The sequence below is a fragment of the Mya arenaria genome, chromosome 6 (assembly GCF_026914265.1).
Source record: "Mya arenaria isolate MELC-2E11 chromosome 6, ASM2691426v1".
NCBI lineage: Eukaryota > Metazoa > Mollusca > Bivalvia > Myida > Myidae > Mya > Mya arenaria.
Genome location: NC_069127.1, coordinates 16,455,883 through 16,477,176, shown reverse-complemented (window position 1 = coordinate 16,477,176; position 21,294 = coordinate 16,455,883).

The window sequence follows — 21,294 nt, the reverse complement described above, 5'->3', positions numbered from 1 at the left end:
TGCCTTTTTAACCCTTATAGAATCGACCTTGAGTTTATGCATACCGAAGACATTGTATTGTTATTGAATTATATAACATTTCATATTATCATTAAATTGTAAAAATAAGTTTAAAAAAAATAAAAATTGTCCATGATCTTTTTATTCCAATGTCTGTTTAACTATCATGTTTTTTTTAAGAAATACAAAACTCCAAGTAATGTTTGTTGGCAAGAGCTAGCCGCCCGGTTAACTAAGTTGGTAGGAGACCTGTGCTAGTATACCGGCAGTCCTTGGTTCAAGGCACACACTGGGCGCACCCTTCCCTCCTATGCTACGTCTGTACTGTTAAGTAAATATCATAGATATCCTCGGTGTAAGCGTTGTTGAAAAAGACATTGACCTTGGACAGTTCCCTTTTTTCTTTTTCTTTTTCGACTTCCCACTGGACATTTCTGCAAATGTTTTTAGTAAACCAACAAAAAAGGAGTGGCCCTTGGTTAAAACATAAGTTCAATTCATTTCTGTTTCAAAGAAATACAAAGTAAAGATTCTGGAAGCACGGACGGACGGACAACGCCAAATGTTTATCTCTTTGCCGGAGCCTTCGACTGGAATTAATCGACGTATAGTGTATAGTTACATTGCCCTTGAATACAAACTAATTTATCGAGACATTGCGCCCTTTGTCTGCAATTTCAATTCCAATGACGTCATGAAATATCAAAGACATAGTTGAGCGTTTTCATGGACAGCGAATAAACAGGGGTTTTCTGCCGCAAGGACGTTAACTTTAAGCAGTTGTCAAAATAAGCACAAGCCCATAAGCCCTGCACTTGTTTAATTTTTCTATTCAATATAGCAGGGCTTGTTGATTTTTCTTTTCGATGGCAATTACAAGTTTAATTGTTTGGAGTTTTTCCTCAAGCAGGTCAATTTCTATGATTGATAAACGTTTTGCTATACACACCATTGGCTGAAAGCAAATGCCATTTTATCACTAAACTCTTGCATACGTATATCCCCAATTTAACTAGCTACACTTAGATTTAGATAACAGTCAGAACAAAGCAACCAAATTAAGCATAAAAGCGAACAGATTAATTTGTACAAATGTATATATTTTTTAACTAAATGTGTGTGTGTTTTTTTTTATATTTTGCTCTCATGGTTAAATATGGCTACTGTCCAACAGAGGCATATAACTTGGACTTTTGTGTGTGATCTTTTTTTTTCATTGTAATATAACATAGTCGTGACAATAAATATGGCTAAATTAAAATGTCATGGTTCAAATACCTTTGCTATGTTTTACTAATACAGCCACATTGGTATAATAACCTCTTAAATTATAAAGAAAAATACTTGCCTTCTAAACAAATATTGAAAAAAAAGATTATGACACTTAACTCTTCAGCTATGTAAAACATCACAATCGCTCGAGATTATGTACGTCTTCTGTATATCGTCAAATCATAACATTAGTGCAGATTACCAGACAGTATATTGAAAACAGCTCTCAGTACCAGCAGAGATGAGCACATACATTGACGGAGCTTCAATCTCATTCGTCCCTCTTGGTTTAACAGGTTATGAGTTAGGATACTTGAATATCAGTTGAAATTCTGTACAAGCATTAATGATAAAAACAAGGTACGGTATATATGGCAGGACTGGCTAATAATTCAGATATTGTTGGAAAGCTTTTGCACGTTATGCCTTCAAAACATTTTTTGAAATTATGAAGTTAATTTTGCTTGCCTTTGCATTTTGGTCATTTTCATGTATTTGTAGAAATATTGCAAAATGTATGTGGCAGCAAAGAAATATGATCCATTTCCTTATTGTTGATTTGCATCGATGCTTAATATATAAATTGATACTAACGATAATTGTTGTCACTAATTGTTGTTCACATCAGTATTTATTTGAATAAAAATCATTTATTGGAAGTCTTTAAGCGCTGCTTTATTTATACGTTAAAAAACGCCATATGTATCAACATAAAACCGAATAGAAAACTTCTGTGTAATGGACCATAATTAAATGAGTAGACATAAATTTCCATCGCAAGTATGTGTTCCCGCAATGAACGCTTGCCACGTTACTAGAAGCTGTACACGATTAAGAATCAATTAACGAAAGAAAAGTCAGTTTATTCTGGTTAAGATTAAGAAGGGTTATCAGACAAATAGCATAGCAAGCAAGATAACAATGATATTTGTATACCAGTGATATATCTTTAGTTTTTCTTGTTAGATGTCTGTTTGACTTTGAACATTGTGCCATTCAACAAGCTCATACGTAGCTGTCTTGATACGCCCACGCAGTTTCTATTGCATTATTATTATTTATTTTCTAGACGAGCGTGTCAATTACCAGTAGATTTAATCAATTCTGAATATCAAAATACTGTAAAAGTAACAGTGTTGAACTCTGTTTGTGAATAGTTGTGTGTATTGTACATTATTTAACAACCCAACTATCTCTTTAAGGAGCTGTAGTGGGGAGGCCTATTTCAGATTTAAGAGTTGATTTTGATGTAGCTTTGTAATGTCTTATCTGGTCATACGACAAACACATTTTATGTTTTTTTTATTTAATCAATGTATTAACATTGACAATTATAATTCTCATTACTGTAAAGTTGGCAGATACAAATTTGGATATGGGAACCAACTGTTTGACGTAAAAACAACAGAACCTATCATATCCTTGTCACTATTACTTTTCTACGAAAACTGCATTTTGAAGCCAGGTGACGTACGTTTCCTAGCTCTGGGACCAACATCATGGTTAATCATCAACGTTTTTTCATGCGTTTGCGAAGCTTTGTTGTGAATGCCGTGTATGGGTGCTAATACTGTTAGATATGATGGTGCCCTAAAATAATCCAATAGGACACTACCGGGACTAGTTTAGAGCATTCTCTGAATGCGGCGTTATATATCAGGTATATATCAGATATCGCTGTATTCTCATGGGTTTTATAAACATGATAACCAACATAATCTAAAAATATTTTGAGTTAATGCGAATAGACATGTCAATCTAGACCTTGTGGTATAAATATAATATTGAGCGTTAAATCTACGTACCGTTCCTGGCCATGATAAAAGCTCAAGTGTTTTTCTGCCGTAATTCCCCAATGACATAATAGAACGAAATCAACCAGACTGATTCCATGCCCTGAAGTTTAAATTGGCAAACACTTTACACCTCTATGTTTCACAGGCAGCGCAGTTGTTTTACTATCGAATAATGCAATAACAATACTCTAGAATACTGTGAAACATGTATTGTCATTTTTATTCTAAATCTTATGTTTATGTTATTTTATTTGTCATATAGCACCGCACTTATACGTAAGGAAATAGGCTAGTATACAAACACTTCCGTCTAGATTGATTACAAAACATACAATACCAATAAACTATTATTTCATTGTTTTCGATGACAATGTAATATAAAAATTATTAGGGAATCTGTCTTATGACATTCTGTTTGAATGTCTTATATGTAGCTTATGCAAAACCTATACATTATTAGGGTGAAATGAGTACTTAGCGTTTGTGTGTTTATCGAACCAAAATACGAACAAATGGCTAACTTAGCAAATCTTGAATAGTTCTTATAAATCTCATTCTTAATACACCTGTAATACAAATGGCAAAATTAACACATCTTTAACAATTCGATTGTTTACTTTAACAAAATTGATAGGTCCTGAGTCGAAGCTAATGCATCAATTTTAGGTCCCATTAATTAGTAAGATATGTCAAGACTGATTTGGAAGTAAAAGTTTTGTATATACAGTACCATACTTATTATTTGCTTTCCAAGCATCTGGTTTGTCTTCATCGTTAATTGTAATACATTATTTAATTGCCAAATATTTGGCTTTTTTAAACAAGATATTTTTCATGAAAATAATTTAATAACAATGTATGTTTCATTACAAATATTTAAGAATTTGTTCGTAAGATTAAGGTCATCTTGTTGGAATCAAACTGTTATGTTTATTATCTGGTTATTTTATGAAATTAAAAAATATGTTTGCTTGAAGTGAACTATTTTAAGTGTCAAAAAATGGGACATTAAATATCAATGATGTGAAACAGCCAATATAGTATTTCAATATTTAAATGCGAAGAAAATGTGCAGAATGCATTATGAGTTATTTATTGTATATATTACGAAGGGATAAATGCATGTGTCTTACAGTAGAAAAATTCTGTAAATCATTAAAACTAATGAACAGCAGAAAAGGAACTCAGCAGAAGTACTTTTTTGTAGACTAAATATAGCAGAAGCTTTCAGAATTAAGAGATTCAGAAAAGCAAGCATCACTTTGCCAGAGAAAATCTTTGGTGAAAGTTGTTCCAGGAACTAGTGAGAATATTGTTGTAAGCATATGTATTCTTGGGATATTATTTCCCACAGATACTTGATTGGAAAGGAACGGCATTCTTACGAAATAGTTTTTACCTGGCGTGGAGAATTTGTACGTGCTAAGGAGTGGTATTTAAACGCGATGGAATTTCAGGTGTTCATTTAAACTTATATTAATTATATAATAAGTAATTATTGTACTTAGTCGTCGGCATACTGCTAAGTCGATTAAAGTGCGATTCACGGCAAGATGCATAATTGAACTAATTATACCGCCTGCCAATTAAGGTCACTAGAGTGATAATTCCTACTGCTTCGTGCTGAATCTTTTCCAAATCCTGTTTTTGGATTGCAGTGCAGTTCTTCAAAGAGAATATCGTCATATTGAAGTAGAGTACGGATAAAAGTAATTTACATTAGCTGTAGAGTTTAGCGATCCAGTGTTTAGAGAGTAACTCAAGTCTTCCTTTTGATGTGATTGATGTAGAATGATCAAAACCGTTATTTCATAATACCATGCCAAGCTGTAGTATTTTCAAAGTTAATATGGCTAAGCATAGACAAAGGGGAAGGAAAGTGACGAGGACGAGGAAGTTTCGCTAAATGATCATTGAATAGGTCTTCGGTAAATTGAAAGAAAACTAAATAAGTATCTGCCCACAATATTTCCAGATCGAAATAAGGAATAGCTGGTTTTATCCGCGAAAACATTTGTTGACACTTTAATATCTCGAACTTTGCCGTTTATATATATTCCACAAAGAGTATTGGACTCTATATTGAGCACCTGGTACTCCTTCTTTAATAGTGTTACTCGTTTGTCTTGATTTCAGGTAGGTACTAGACCAAATAATTATACTTTTGCAGAAGCCAATAATATGCAGTTTGGACATGTATAACATGAAGTCCATGCCAACTACAGTAAAACATTTAGCTTATGTCACAGAAAACATTATGAACTTCCTTTCCATTAACAAGTACTTCAGAATAATGTCGTAAACGCTAGTTCGTTAAAAGCTGAGGTCTGAAACTAGACTGTCAATCGGTCAGAATGGTGTTGTTGAGATGATGAGTGTGTATAGGTTTATATCTATATATTACAAAAAAGTGTGAACAAATTTTAGAATTGATATAGGAAGATATTTTAATTATTAATATTCAAAACTTAATTAGACTCGCCTGTTTTGTCAATCGGAGAAGCGTCCAAATAGCAATTGCCCTAGAATCTAAATATTTATATGAAGCAGTACAGAAACAAGCTCCGTATCCAAACGTTAACACATAAATGTACTTTTAAACGTACCTTATGAGATCGATCACATAATTAGTATGAAACCCCAACCAAAAATAGTTGTTGTTGTTTTTAAATTATAGTATTGATTGTCTCTGAGCGGGGTCCTAATGGGGTACAAAAGGAAGACAAAGTAAAATATCAGACTGTTGAACCGTACCATTGATACTAACGTGAAGATCGGTATTATGTTTCTCAAGAAAGGTTTGGTTGACAAGTATTTGTTCAATGCATATGCCTATTTTTCATTGCTAAATAATATGTCAGAACTAACAAGTGTGGGCAAGGACATTAATGAAACCTTGCCATTTAGAGTTTGAGAAGATGCATCCTAATTGAAATATATCACTACAGTCACATACAGTGGCCCAATATATTGGCCAAAAACAGTGGCTCCATACAGTTGTTACCTACAGTGGCCAAATACAGTGGCCCAATACAATAGTCAAGCACATTCGCTCCACACAGTGGCTCCATACATTGCCCAATATAGTAGCTTTATACAGTGGTCAAATACAGTGGCCCTATACAATGACTCCATAAAGTCGTCACATACAATTGCTTAATACAGTGGTCATATACAGTGGCCTATTGCAGTTACCCCATACAGTGGCCAAAAACAGTGGCTCCATACAGTGGCCCAATACAGTGGCCAAATTCAGTGGCTACATACAGTGGCCTTATACAGTGGCCCAATACAGTGGCTCCATAAAAGTTGCCTAATACAATGGCCCCATACAGTGGCTCCATACAGTGGCCCAATACAGTGGCCCAAATACAGTGGCTTAATACAGTGGCACCTTACAGTTGCTCCATACAGTGGCCACATATAGTGGCCCCATACAGTGGTCCCAAACAATATCCTCATACAGTTGCTCCATTCAGTGGTCCCATACAGTGGCTCATATAGACGCCCAATACAGTGTCTTAATACTGTGGTCCCATACAGTAGTCCCATACAGTGGCTCCATAGAGTGGTTCCATGCGGTTGCTCCATACAGTATTCAGTGTCTTTATATGGATCAAACTCATTGCGATCGAGCATGTCTTTGATGTATTTATATTAAGGACTTTTGAGATGAATGAATTGACTGCTGCCCAAGTTGAGCTCATTTCGGATTGAAATTCATCAGCCGGTATTTTCAACGAATCATTATGGGTTATAGAATGGCGAAAACCATCAAATCTTAATTTGCGAGCATATTGTCTTGACATATATATATACTTTTATTTCCTCCATAATGCTATGAAGAGCAAATCTACAGTTTATAAATGTACAACAAACAAGTTTAAAACATGACAGTATGCAATTAGAGAAATATTTAAACAACATTCACACTTATATGATTCATTTTCGAGTACATATATTGGAATTTCACAAGAATGGAATTACCTTTCTTTTTCCTATTGCTTTATCAATATTTACTTAATTGTATAAGTAAACATAAAGCACAATTTAGAGAACAATATTAAATATACACACTTTAAGACAATATCCACATTGCATGCATTTCCTAGATACGAAAGCGAAATATCTTGATAAATATGCTTAATGAATATCACATCCTTTCTACACATAAATAATATATATAAATAGTCATAACGATATATCAGTTATGATGTGCCAGCATGTCTTGGTTTATAAAATTTCTCAGAAAACTATGTGAACAAGCTGCAAATGAGGTTCACAAGATATACAGACGTGTTTCTCATGAGGCAATCAACAGCACATTCAATCAGGTTATTGCTCTATATGACTGGCTTTAACGAAATGAAACTAGCATAGTTCAATGGAGTGTCAGAGTTGGTGAGAACTTATCTCCACACCAAATGCCGTTTCGCATCATGAGCACTTCAGAAGCAAATTCGATGCACAACTAAATTGTATATTAACAAATCACAATGAGTGCATTGTCGTATATAGTCCCTTTCAGTTGTTAGGCTAATAATATTCATCATTTGTTTACAAATGAATCCAATATTATTGCCTTTGTTGGCCAGCAACCAAAGATATGCTGGTTTATTGTCACATAAAAGTTTGCACATTAACTCTCCAACATCGTCACGCGAGCACAAGGACATCAACTGTCGCCGTTTCTCAGCATAGATTTAATGTTTGTTCAATATGGTCTTTCAACATGATTTCGACGGGAATGTACCATAGTATATATAATCACTAATATAATTTATGAGATTATACTTCTGTAATAGTCTATATATTTCATGTATGAATCCAAGGCTTTGTTGGTCAGAACTGATGAATCTCACCAGCCTATGATTAAAAACTGTTTTAGCGAGATACGCATACGGTAAGCGGCATAGCTGTCCTAGGAACTGTAATTTCCTCTTGTCAATACAAGTCTCCACTGATGTAATATCAATTGCACATAGCGCAAAGTCCGTGCTTACTGTGTGCTTATAGGACTGTATAAATTTAACACAGAACATATGAGATCTCTTCAGTTTGACGATATCGTGTTTGCATATGTTTGTCCATAACTCACTGCCAAATAGTCCTTTTGGTATAACAACGCTATTCTATATAGTTCTTAGGGTCATCGCGTTTAGTGAATATGGGTTAAGCCCGCTGTTACAAATTTCTAAGAGTGTACCTCGCAGTTTTCGACATGCGTCGTCGAAAAGTTTTGAGGTTGAGAGGAATGCATCACACAGCAGTCCAATGTGCTTATAGCTATTAACTTAAGATATTATAGTATTTCCAAGTTTAAAGCATCTATTCATTTTAGCACGTCCACGTTCGTTAAAAACAATAACGATGCATTATATTCATAACCCCATCTTTTACAGTAAATGTCACATATCCTTAACATATCATTCAGTCCGTTAACAGAAAAGGAAGCTAAAATCATGTCATCTGCAACAGTGATGTTGCTTTGCTTGAAAACCTCTTTGCTGCTTGTTGATTACATCCATGATTTGTTGTTTAGATCTTGCAAGCACGGCAGTTTCGAACAATTTGAATATTACCGATAACAAAGTGATCGCTCGATAATTATCAGGGTTGTATTTCTTCTTTTTACCTCCCTTGTGTAGTGTAATGATTGTCCCCAATTTGAGTGTGCTCGGAATATAAGCGTGACGTAACATCGCGGTAAATAATGAAGACAACACTGGAGATATAGAGTCACACGAATGTTTTAAGTGTTCATAATAAATGTTGTCCGGCCCTGATGCCTTCCCTGATGGACATTCTAAAATAGCCTTGCGGATTTGGCGGGGACAAACAGTCGCGTTGGGGTCAGGATGCAAAAATTTTGTTTAACTTCCGCGGAGACATTTTCAAGCCACTCTCCGACAAATTCTGTTTTATTAATAATATATAATTTTTCAAAGTAATGACTCCATTCTTGCGTAAGTTATAGGCGATCACGAACTACAGAACCGTTTATACCCGCCCCAAGGCTGTTAACATTACAACGCCGTCTCCTTATTAATTTCCAAAAGCGTTTTTGGTCGAGTTCAGCTGCATTGTCAAGTTCCATATCAAGTGTCGTTAAATATGTGTTTACAGATTTTCTGTGAAGTCTTCGAAACCGCCATTTGGCGTTTTTATAGTCAGCACAGTATTTGTTATTACAACTTCTAGGGCGTCTTTCACTACACCACTTGACACGCAATGAGGTCATCGTACTGTGTAAATCTGATAGTTCTTGATTCCAGTATAGCTTTAAATGAGGAACGAACTTTTTTCTCGGACGAGATATTGATGAATATTCATTAAGTTTGTTCCTAATTATATCATATGCATTGTTTATAGAATCTACTCCCAACTCGCTGTGTATTATATTATTTAACTCAGGATCATCTTGCAGCAAAGTATAATATTCGGAGATATGTTCCTGGCGTGTTTTGTTTCAGTTGATCTGTAAATTAACATCAGCATTTGTATAATTGCTTTCAGAAATAGTGTCTCCTAACTTGAGCGTGCATAATACAGGCCTATGTCTAGAAGTATTTAAACAAATATCGTTAATCATTTCACAATGTGTACAAGTATATACAATTTCAGCAGGTATACAAATACAATCAATCAAAGTTTGACAACTATCATCATAAAACACATAAGAATGACTAGCTCCTGCACATAACGGAAGTGTGTTGCGTGCTACCATATTAGTATCACAGAGTAGTGAGTATAGTAATCTGCCACGTGTCACAGGGCTATCTGCAGTATATTTCGCATTAAAATCACCAAAAAACACTACTGTGCCCCACTGGGAGAAACTATACCATAAATTATACAACTTATCAATATAATCCCTAAATATTAGACTTCTGTGGTTCGAACAAGGCAGATACACTTGTATAAAATACATATATTGCAAAGGTGATAATTGAAGCTAAACACCAATCGGTCTGTCATCATCAATTGGTAACGGTGACACTAAATGATCTAGTTGTGTATGCCATAATAGAGCTACACCACCTTTACCTGCCCCTTTGGCAGATGTAACGCATAAGTCTTTATCAGATTTAGCATACACATTGTAATTCATACTTAATGCATTTAAAAAATGTAAATTGTGTGGGTACAGCCAATGTTCTGAGAGGCCGCAAATGTGTACATTCTTTTCAGTCAGCACATTTGACAGGTAACTGGAACTTGAGAATATACCAGTTATATTCCAAGTCATAACATTAAACATAATCAAACAATTGTTTAGCAATACAATACCATACAATAACCACGCAAAGTTCACATTAATCAGTATATGTATTATGTTTAAACTAGCGTTTCAAGGAACACTCTTTTAGAATACAACCCGTAAGGTTTCTCGTGATTCTGCAGGGGAGTTGTACGAGTCTGCTGACTAGTGTCTATATTGCCACTGGTAGCCGCTCGCTGAAATCTGGGCTGCTGCTGTTGTCGCAGACCACCACGCTGCTGCACAGTGTCCTGTCGGGGCGACTGCCGATCCTGCCGACGATCATTTGTGTTGCCACACATCCGTTGAAATATTGGTGGCTGGCGCTGTTGTTGTATCTCAAAGCGTGACAGCCAGGGTTTGCACATAACGAATGGCGGCCAGAACCTTTCTTCGAGTACGAGGTTCGCATACTGGTCCGCCTGGAGATTTAGACGAATGATACATCTAGTCTTTGACTTTTTCATATCAAACACATTAATGTTGGTCACATGTGGTCCTCGCTTGTTGACATATTGAACAATTTCATCAGTATTAACACCCTTTTTATATCCAGAGATAAAATATTTTTCTGTGTGGCGAGTTTCATAAAGTGTGAATCCGTCTTTGTCAGTCGCTCTGCTAGGCAGGCGTTTAGATACACGCACTTCGATGTACACTGTGCTACCAGACGACGAATCCGTTGTCCTAGTGAAATCTGAAGGATGACGGTAAGCTGTCCCAACGTCTGCATAGAAATTTCTTTGTAAATTGTCAACTATCATCACTCCAGAATCCATAAAGTTTTCGACATTCGCAACTCTTTTGTCAATATGGTCAATCTGCACTTTTAATTGAATCAAACCATTTTGTACGCATGGTATGATCGATTTGATATGAAGTTTTTGCTTATTTAGTGTGTCATCTTGAGTCAAAAACTTGGTCTCTGGGACTAATCTTTTAGGAAAGGTAATGTTTTTATACAGTGATCATATTAACTCACACACATGGAATAGTATCTGTTGCTTTACATGAATTTAATCATTTGTTTGAACGATATCTCTGATAAGTATCAATATGGGTCATTTAGGTTTAAAAGCTGGGCCACTAGTTTTTAGATATAATGGTAAAGACAATTGTACTGGTAGTGTGCAACCTGTGTTACTGAAAGCAAGATAATATCTTTAAATGTAGCTTATATGTATTTTATACGCTTTACAATCATTTAATATTATTCAACCATATATTATGTGTTCTTTGTATGTAATATCCGTACGTGTTCATGTGGAAGGTTGGTTGTTATTCTTGCTTGCTATTTTATTTGAACAGATAAATTGATCGCAAACAAAAGTATGTTAATAAGAGCGTTTAGTTAAGGAAATATTTGCTTCTTTTTAGTTATAACATTTTTTATCGGACCCCGTCGAAAATTATATCAAAGTGCAGTTCCTTAAAACTTATGGCGGGGTAGATCTGGGGGCCGTATTTAATATAAAACTTAGATTGAACTTGAAATAAGATCAGAAACTAAGTGTTTTGATTGGCCTGTATATATAGCTGACCAATAGGCTGAATGGATTAGTAAATGACACGGATGATATCAATATTGAATACTAGCCCTTGACTACAACGGAAGGGAGGGGCGAATGGTATATTCAACTTCAATCGAATTTGCACCGCTGTACTTTTACTGACCGATACATTCCGATGGTGGCATACTTGATGATCTCAGCACAAGCTGCTAACCCACATTCGTACATCTTGATTACATAGACCTAAGATTTTCTGATTAAATTATTTATAGCAATAGATATTGCAGACGGAAACCAAAGAGATTAACAAGGAAATAGCTTCACACAAACATCTTAAACAGTGCCCATTAACCGTAATTACTGAAGCTGGTCTGTTTCGAGAACTGCACAATCAATACGTCTTTAGCTATAAATTTTAATACGGAAATTAAAGATGATGAGTGATTAGGCAGAAATCACTAATTGTTACGTAAATGTGGATGTTGTAAAACGGAGGCGGATTTATTTAATTTAGTCCATGACACACCCCTTTGCATATGAATCTTAAAATTCAGTTTTAGAAGAGACATATGTACTAGATGAAGAAATTGTTTGTACAATGTGTCGATGTTGTTGCTTACAGTTAAAACAGTACTTTGCGCTCGGGGATATACGGTATTCCAAACAAGCCATCTAATTCTCACAGCCTTTGTCAGCATGACAAGACTGTATCATCCCATCCACGGGGTTTTCTACTTCTAAATTAACCGATAAAAGTCTCATGTCACAAAATGGCACCAGGATCACTGTTTATATCATTTCAGAACTTTATATTGAATTTCAATAAGTGCAATCTATGACTTATTGAGACGCTAAAATCACCGACATTTAGATTCAATGTTTATAATGAATCAATTATACGTTATTAACTGCAAATTACAAATTGATTAACTACAAATATCATAAATAACGATGGCCACTTTGTTACACCAAGAAAAAAGAGTTTTGATATTTATTGAAAATCAACTTTCCACTCGCTGGTTGATAATTCTAAACATAACATAATATCAAGTATATTGTTTCAAATTTACATTAAAATTCGATTCAGGTTAATTGTTAACTGTTGTTAATTTAAGGAATTCATTAAATTTCTATAACTATTATGGTACAACATTTTAATGGCAGCTACAGGGACAAGCTGTGAAGATAAATACTTGTTTTAGTTTGGTTTTTTGGATATATCAAATTACACACCATAAATGCCTTATATAAATGTTTTAAAGATTCCATGGTAAGAAGGCGTTAACTTAAACATTTAGATTTGTTTTTATTATCTTTCCAAACAATTAATATATTTCCTCCGAATCCATCCGTATAAACAACACAGAAATTGTTTTCAAATTAATATTTTTTATAAGCCCTATTTAAGTATACGTCAAAATTCGTTAAATATAAAATGTATATTTCTTAAAGTACATCTTAAGGGGTTTGTATTTTTGCTCTTTAACTCAACAAAAATAGTACATGGAATAATGTATTTTGCCATCTTTTCAGGGAAACAAAATGGTTGATAATGTTTGCTATGTTATATAATATATATATATATATAAATCGGTTGTTGTTGTATATTTAAGTTATCTGAATTTGAAGCCTGTTTAGAAAAGTGGAGATCATGGAATATTTCTCTTTTAGGAAAATGTCTGTTAAAAAAGCGTTTGCAGCTTCATTGGTATGGTACCATTTAACACTATAAAAGCCAACTACAAATGGTGGTTTAAAGATGCTAGATTTATTCAAACATGCAGTAAAATAAACATGGCTTAGAATTCCTTTCAAACAATCAAAACGGGTAGTAATAACAATGTATGAATAATTTTAAAAATACTTCATTTTCAAATACACTCAAATAAAACTGATAGGCTGGAAATAAAATCAAAAATTCAAATCAAATAAAAAATATTAAAGCATGGACAAGTGCATATTTTAGCAAAAAAATACACTTAATAATTAAAGAACTTAATTGGAACGAAACTAACATCTGGAAATAACACGATAACTTTTTTTCTATAAAAATTGGTACAACAGAGGTTTACAATTAAGTGAGTATCTTTAAATCAATCAACATAGCCAAGGACTTACACAGGCTATATGAAATTTTACAAAATAGTTTTAAGAAATACTCTTATGAAGGGAGTTACTCGACGTGGAAATCCAAATTGAATTTTGAGGCAATGGTCTACAATATACCTTCGCTGTTTTTATTTAAGAATTTTTCTATAAGGTATTATTTAAAAGAAACTATGCAAGCTAGTGAATCATCAAAACCCATTTTCGACCACATTAAACCGCAAAAACGAATTATGGGAAACCGAACTAGTTGCGCGTTATCTTAGCTTGAACAATATTACAATCTGATAATAGTTAACTATATCGAAACAAAACTTGGTTTTGTAGTACTTGTGATTACTGCTCGCTGAGTATAGAATCTAACAAATATTATTTTTGGGATTGCCATATGACTCAATTATTTTCTTACAAAAACACGCTTTTTTATCAGATATGTTTTAGGTAGATCCATTGACAACTAGATATAGCAACGTCAGGTGGAATTTTAAGGCTTCAAACAACAGACACCATTACGAAATTGACGTTGTAATTCTTATCGCAAAATAATTTTCTTCAAACTCAAGTGTGAAGTAAACTCTCCTATTTTGGAGGATTTCTCTCCATACTATTTAAAGCGACTTCCAACAAATTATACATTGACAGTGGCTAAGACATTTGAATTCATTTCATGTTAGATGGACACAGATATTAACAGGCTGAGTTATTGATCACATAAACTGCCCTTCTTAATGGTACAACGCAAAAACCAATTCTGGAAAAAATACATTTACCTTGCTTTTTTCAACTATTATACAAACAAACAAATCTCAGACTTTCCTCTACTAACACCCAATTAAATAAAACATTAAAAAGAGCGGAATACACACATTCACATGGGAACATATCAGATAAGGTCAATTAGCTCTACCTTAACCAAGATCATGATAAAGGGTACAAAGAACAGAGTCCAAGAGTCACTAACGCACCATTAAAACACAACAGTCACTTTACACAATACCAAACAAACCTAAGGCCACACCAAATTAATATTTTGTTCTACGGATGTTCAAGAAAATTTGGACGAAGAAGCGAAAAAAAGATATAACGCTGCGGCGAAAAGTAATTTTGATACAAAATAAAAATTAACCGCATTCTGAAGACGAGCAAAATATATATTATTTCCCTTCGCAATCCTGATGCAAAACACATATACATATAAAGGTTTTGTTAGCATATTATCATTATTTATACAGGTACAGTTTGAATTCATATGAAGATAGCAGTAGTTTGAAATTGAAAGAACAATTCTCTGTGTTCTTTTGTTGTATTAAAATGCCACACCACATTGTATTAATTTTTTATACATTGCTACACAATGAGAAAGGCAGGGAAGTTTGTGAAAGACCAAGGTCACGAGGACATGTAATAGGAACATTGTTACAAGACCGAATAATCTTCTTCTCTTACACGCCCCATGTTAATTGAGTCGATGAAAGCTGATGTTGATAGCACAACATTTTACCTCAGGAGTCAATAGTAGAGTACCAAAGGTCAATATTTAAGCGCTAAGCAGATTATTGTTTCAAGGGTTTGAATCATGGTCAAATCCTTATGTACTTTCTTCACTCCAAATTCTCAAGTATAATCTGTTAACTGGCTTAATTGATAAAATTTGACAATCAAATTTCTTGTCTTGTTGATGTGTCAAGAAGCAGAAAATATTATGAAACTGCCTATGACAATCACACTTTTTTCCTTCAGGGTACCTAGGAAGACAATACTAGGCACCCTGAAAGAATGGAGTATAATATCCTGTTAGTCATGAAAAGTTGAACCACAAAATGATATCCGTAAAATCAACATGTCCGAAATGAATGACATTAACTCATCACGACATTTACTGCTTTACCATATGGTCTTAATCAACCTGGTTTCATGTTCAGTTTAGGATAGTATGTACCATGTGTTTGTGTTTAACCCACAATTCCGACTGTTTGACCAATACGTTCTATCGAAGAAAATAAGTTGTTGTTTTTTCGATTCGTTTGTTTTGATATTTTCAGTTATCGACTTATTTTCCGGTCAAGAATGATGCATTCAAGATCTACTTCTTGAAACCAAAGGTTTTTTGTTTTTTATTAATTAGGCATTATTAATTTCGACCAAGGCGGTACCTAACAATTATTGATAAACATACCTAGTTTTTATGTATCGTATGTATGCACTGTGCTGTTTGTGGAGTTTTGTGCTGTTCTTCTATGTTTCTTGTTTGTGATTTTATGTTCTATGTCTTTGGCGTTTACCCAGTGCCATTAAACCGGGTTTATGTTTAAACTTTTTGCTACTGAGCTTGTTTCTGTAGCTTTTTGCATAAATATTGAAGCATATATTTAACATTTATTTTGTAAACCTTTCAAGAAATACTACGAAAAAATTCAGTCTCGGCGAAGTTCTATGTAAGGGCGAAACAATAGTTGAAATATATATATTTTCTTGTATTTCGGTGTGGTAATTTCGACGAACACATGATAAATTTGGTGTGGCCTTATTAGTGAATACTCGAGTAGACAAGTTCTCACGGCAAGCAAAAGAAACAACAAACAAACGTCAACGTCCAATAACCGCAAGCATAACCATATTGAACTGTTAAGTTCCACTTACAGGTTTATTTTCCAAAATTTGAGTAAATTAGCACAAAAACACCTAAGAAAACAATCTCCATCATTGTACAAAGAATAAATATGAATTGCTAATATTCGAAACGATGTTTAAATTCTTATGTAAATGATGTCTTTTTAGAAATAGTACTAAATATTTCTTGAAAACTGATGCTGTATTTTATATAGGTTTTCGATAGATGATTAAAATCGTTCTAAGTAGATTCGCCTACTCCAACATTCCTCATGCATATATGTTAGGCAATATTGGTATGATCAACTTGTTCTTATGTTAAGAACTCTCTTTTTTTAGAAATAGCATCAAATATTTCTTGAAAACTGATGCCGTATTTTATATAGGGTTCAATAGATGAATTAAATCGTTCTAAGTAGTTCGCCTCCATCAAAATTTCCTCTTCCATACAGGTCAGGCTATATTGGTAATCATCTTGTAAGTGTATGGCTCTTAACTGTCTTATTTGGGATTTGACAAATTACCTTTCACTCCCAATCCTTCGCTGGTAAAAGCAGACGGCGGCTTTAAATACGTACTTACAACCTATAAATAACAGAGCCCGTTTAGCTCGAATTGATTTCATCTATCAAAATGCTGACTTTCGGAGATAGTAAGGTTTCTTTATGAAATTTAGCGTTCGAAAAAAGATATTTTGATTGATTGACTTTCGTGAATTTTGTATTGTGACGTTGTGTGTCTTCCATTGTATCTGTTTTGCGCTTTGCCATAAGTCTCTAAAAGGGAATATTTGGTTACTGTGCTTGTCAATTAAGATTCAATTTTTAATTTTTAAAAGAACTTTACGGATGGAAGCCAATGCTCGTTTGTCGAAAAAAAAAACAGTATAACTTGACAACTATCAAATGCAGAGCTGTGTGACTATGTTTATGGACTTAATATATGGCAACATGTTTAACAGGTTCCACTTGAACGTTTTTTGGCTGACGCTTCTGCCTCACATATAAAATACCGTCGAATTTATTTGAATGATTTCATTTTTACAAATAATTGTTTCATTACATTTACATTTATTTCCCTGCTAGTTTGTACAATGATATTTTCATTATCAATGAAAACGGACTTCTAAACCTTGTTAAGTCGAGCTATGTTTGATAGTTGTCTTTGAATGACTTTATCGTACCTCTTAAGAGCTTGCACTGTTGCTCCGGCTTGATTATTTCGTTTACAGGTGATGTTGGTGTCCGGTCGATGAGAACTTGAAATAGGTATATTTGTTATTTTTTGCTTTATTCTTTATTGTTTTTAAGTAAATGCGTGCTCTAATAAGGCCTTTTTTAGTAATAATTGATAAATATTTGGACAAGTGCAAGGTTATGGCCATGATAACTAGTTTCAGTGAACTATTGTTTCACTGACCGTTCCAAGACGGTTATCCCATTATTTAATGGTACAGCAATTTTGATCAGGGTGTGGTTTGTTTGTGGTGTTTGTATGTTGTGTTAGTTTGTTGTTTAGTGTTTCTATTTGTGTATTCGGTCTTAATATGATTGTGTATCTAGTTCATTTTCGGTTGGGCCACTTCCTTGTACCTTGGTCTTGTTCTGCAGTTTCCATTGTATTTTTGAACGATTTTAAAGTTATGGCAAGGGTAAAGTGTTTGCATAGCGACATCAATGCTGTATAAATACTTTGTCTTTTGTTTATCGAAAAACAAACGAGTAAAAGGGGAACACAAGCTATGAAAGATGCAAATATCGTATATCCAACACAACTTTAGGTTTTGACTTTCATAAATGAATGACAGAAGCAAGACTTTGCATCAGTTTGAAGCCATCCAAATTATGATTAATATCAAACATTATTCACAAAATTTATATCGAGTTCAGATTCGCTACTCACCTGCATTTATGTATTATTCAAGTCGGTATTTTATTCGTTATTGGCGTTATAACAATATCATTTTTGAGGCTACACATAAAGGTTCACAATCTGATGTCAGAATGCTCTTTAAAAAATAAACTTGCGATGCAGCTTGAGTTTATGCCTGCCCTATTTGCAGGACGTAACAAGTGTTTACATATTTTACCAATTTGTCCAAATGTTGAGACAACTGTGTTGATGTTCATAAGTCTTTTGTCGGGTATGCAGAATCTGTAAATGTATCTCTGATTGTGTTCAAATGCATGACCTCTTGAATACTTTGTAATATGTGGATAACTACTCCACTAGACCTAGCAAACACAAAAATGTTTATGTTTTGTATGTCACGAATAAAAGTTGTTATTGAATAATTTGAAGTCGACGATTATTTTAGTTTTAAAATGCAGCTCATTTCTTGTGTAACTCACGACAAACACCAGACTGGTTCATATGGCTGCTCTCATACTTCAATGAATGCATTTAATCGGATTACGTTCACAATTGTACATGGTTGACCAGGGCTTGCGGTAGATGATTGCCCCAGTGAGAATAATAATTGCCGAGAGCTTTATCGATGCAGCAAAATCATTAATTAGTTCCTTGTGCAATAACAAAACTCAATAAACAAGCATAACAGAAACAGAAGAATTGCTGATTTAAGTGTAAGATCGTATTTTATAACACGAGTGATCACAGAAATACTTGGCATTCGTTAAATAAAATGCGATCTTGCGACACTGAAATTAACATATATCCTCATTATTTTTGGGCGAAAACTCCAACATGATGGCACCAGAAAACTCGAAAAATGGCCGAGTAATATGTTTAATATATCAATAAGACATTCAGCCGTAGCACAAAGTTTCAAGCCACCGACCTTTCTTGTTATTTTTAGCTAACTAGAGCACAAAGTGTTCAAGGTGAGCTATTGTGTCTGTCAGCCCGTCCGTCCGTCCGTCAACAATTGCTTAAAAAACATCTCCTGGTCAAATTCAATGAAACTTCACAGGAAGCTTCCTTGGGTAACCTTCTACAAAAATACAACAAGGGGTCGCGATTGATCAACAACAACAACAGCAATCTGGCCAATTTCATGGTTTGCTTTAAAAAAACATCTCCAGTGAAACTACCAGGTCAAATTCACTGAAGCTTTACAGGTAGCTTCCTTGGGTAACCTTCCACAAAATAACAACAAGGGGTCGCAATTGATCAACAACAACAACAACAACAAAAAATGGCCAACTTCCTGTTTTGCTTTACAAGAACATCTTCTCTAAAACTACCGGTCAAAATTCTATGCAAATTTACAGGAAGCTTCCTTGGGTAACCATCTACAAAAATACAACAAGGGGTCGCGATTGATCAACAGCAACAACAATCTGGCCAACTTCCTGTTTTGCTTTAAAAACATCTCCTCTGAAACTACCAGGCCAAATTCACTGAAACTTTACAGGAAGCTTCATTGCAAAAATACAACAAGGCATTGAGATTGATCAACAAGAACAACTACAACAAAATGGCCGACTTACTGTTTTGCTTTAAAAAATATCTCTGAAACTACCTGGCCAAATTCAATAAAACTTTAGAGGTAGCTTCATTGCAGGACCCTTAACAAATATAAAACAATGCATCGTCATCAGGAAAGATATATTTAAATTGCAATAGTTTTATTAATGCTTTATCACAGAGTTGTGACAATTTGCTTAGGTGAGCGTTTTAGGGCCATAATCGCCCTCTGGTTCTATTTCTAAGCTAATAACTGTTTTCGCTAATAATAAATCAATAAAATAAAAAAAACTGAGATCAAATTTGATTGGCATATATGTAAAATGTATGTGTTTTTTTATTTATGAAAGTGTCATTTTCGAGAAATTGATCTTGACGTAGAATACATAATGCCAAAAAGGAACGAAAAAGAGAAAACAATGAAAAACTTTATGTATACCTAAAGTGTTGGTTAAGATACCCGAAACACTTAAAAAAAAATAAGTTATTCCATCGTTTTTGACGTTGGAAGGCAGTTCAAGTCTTCTGAAAGGGTTCAGTATTATATAAAAAAAACTACAGAAACAAGCTCAATAGCCAAAAGTTACAACATAAACTCCGTTTAATGGCACAGGGTGAACGGCACTAAGCGCCAAAGACATAGAACACAAAAACAAAAAAGCACAAGCAAGAAACATGGAACAACAGGACAAAACTCCACAGACAAGACAGTGCATTTTTATTATTAAACAAACTAGCTTGCGTACGGAAATTCCGATCCAAGAGCAAGCCCTGACCTTTTCAAGGCGTTAATTCTACCATACTACCATATATTGGTAATACTTTTTTCATGCGTGTTTGATCTGTTGGTGGTGTTTGAACGTTTGTGTCTCACGTTCAATGTCGTTTTGATGTGTTTCCAAACAGGCTTTATGTTTATATTTTTTACTATTGGGCTCGCCCATAAAGTGCTCTTTGTATTTATGACATACATGGTTCAATTTGTTGTAGCATACCTTAAACTTACAAATGTTATCAAAAACACGGTTTGGGTATCTTTCGTCAAAATGTGGCGTGCATTATTGATTACTGACGTCATGACACGCAGCTATTTGAATTTACAATTGAAGTCAATAAGTTTCATTTTGTTTTTGCTATTTTAATCGTTCGTTTATATCCTATAAATTAGCGGGTTGTTGTGCTTTACTAGATATTTATGAATGTATCACAAGACCATAAAGATATATCCATTATGCAAGAACAGTTTTAATAGTGAAGTTGACTATTACCCTTATTGTAGGGCATCTAGTTATCTTACGAGTTGTAATGG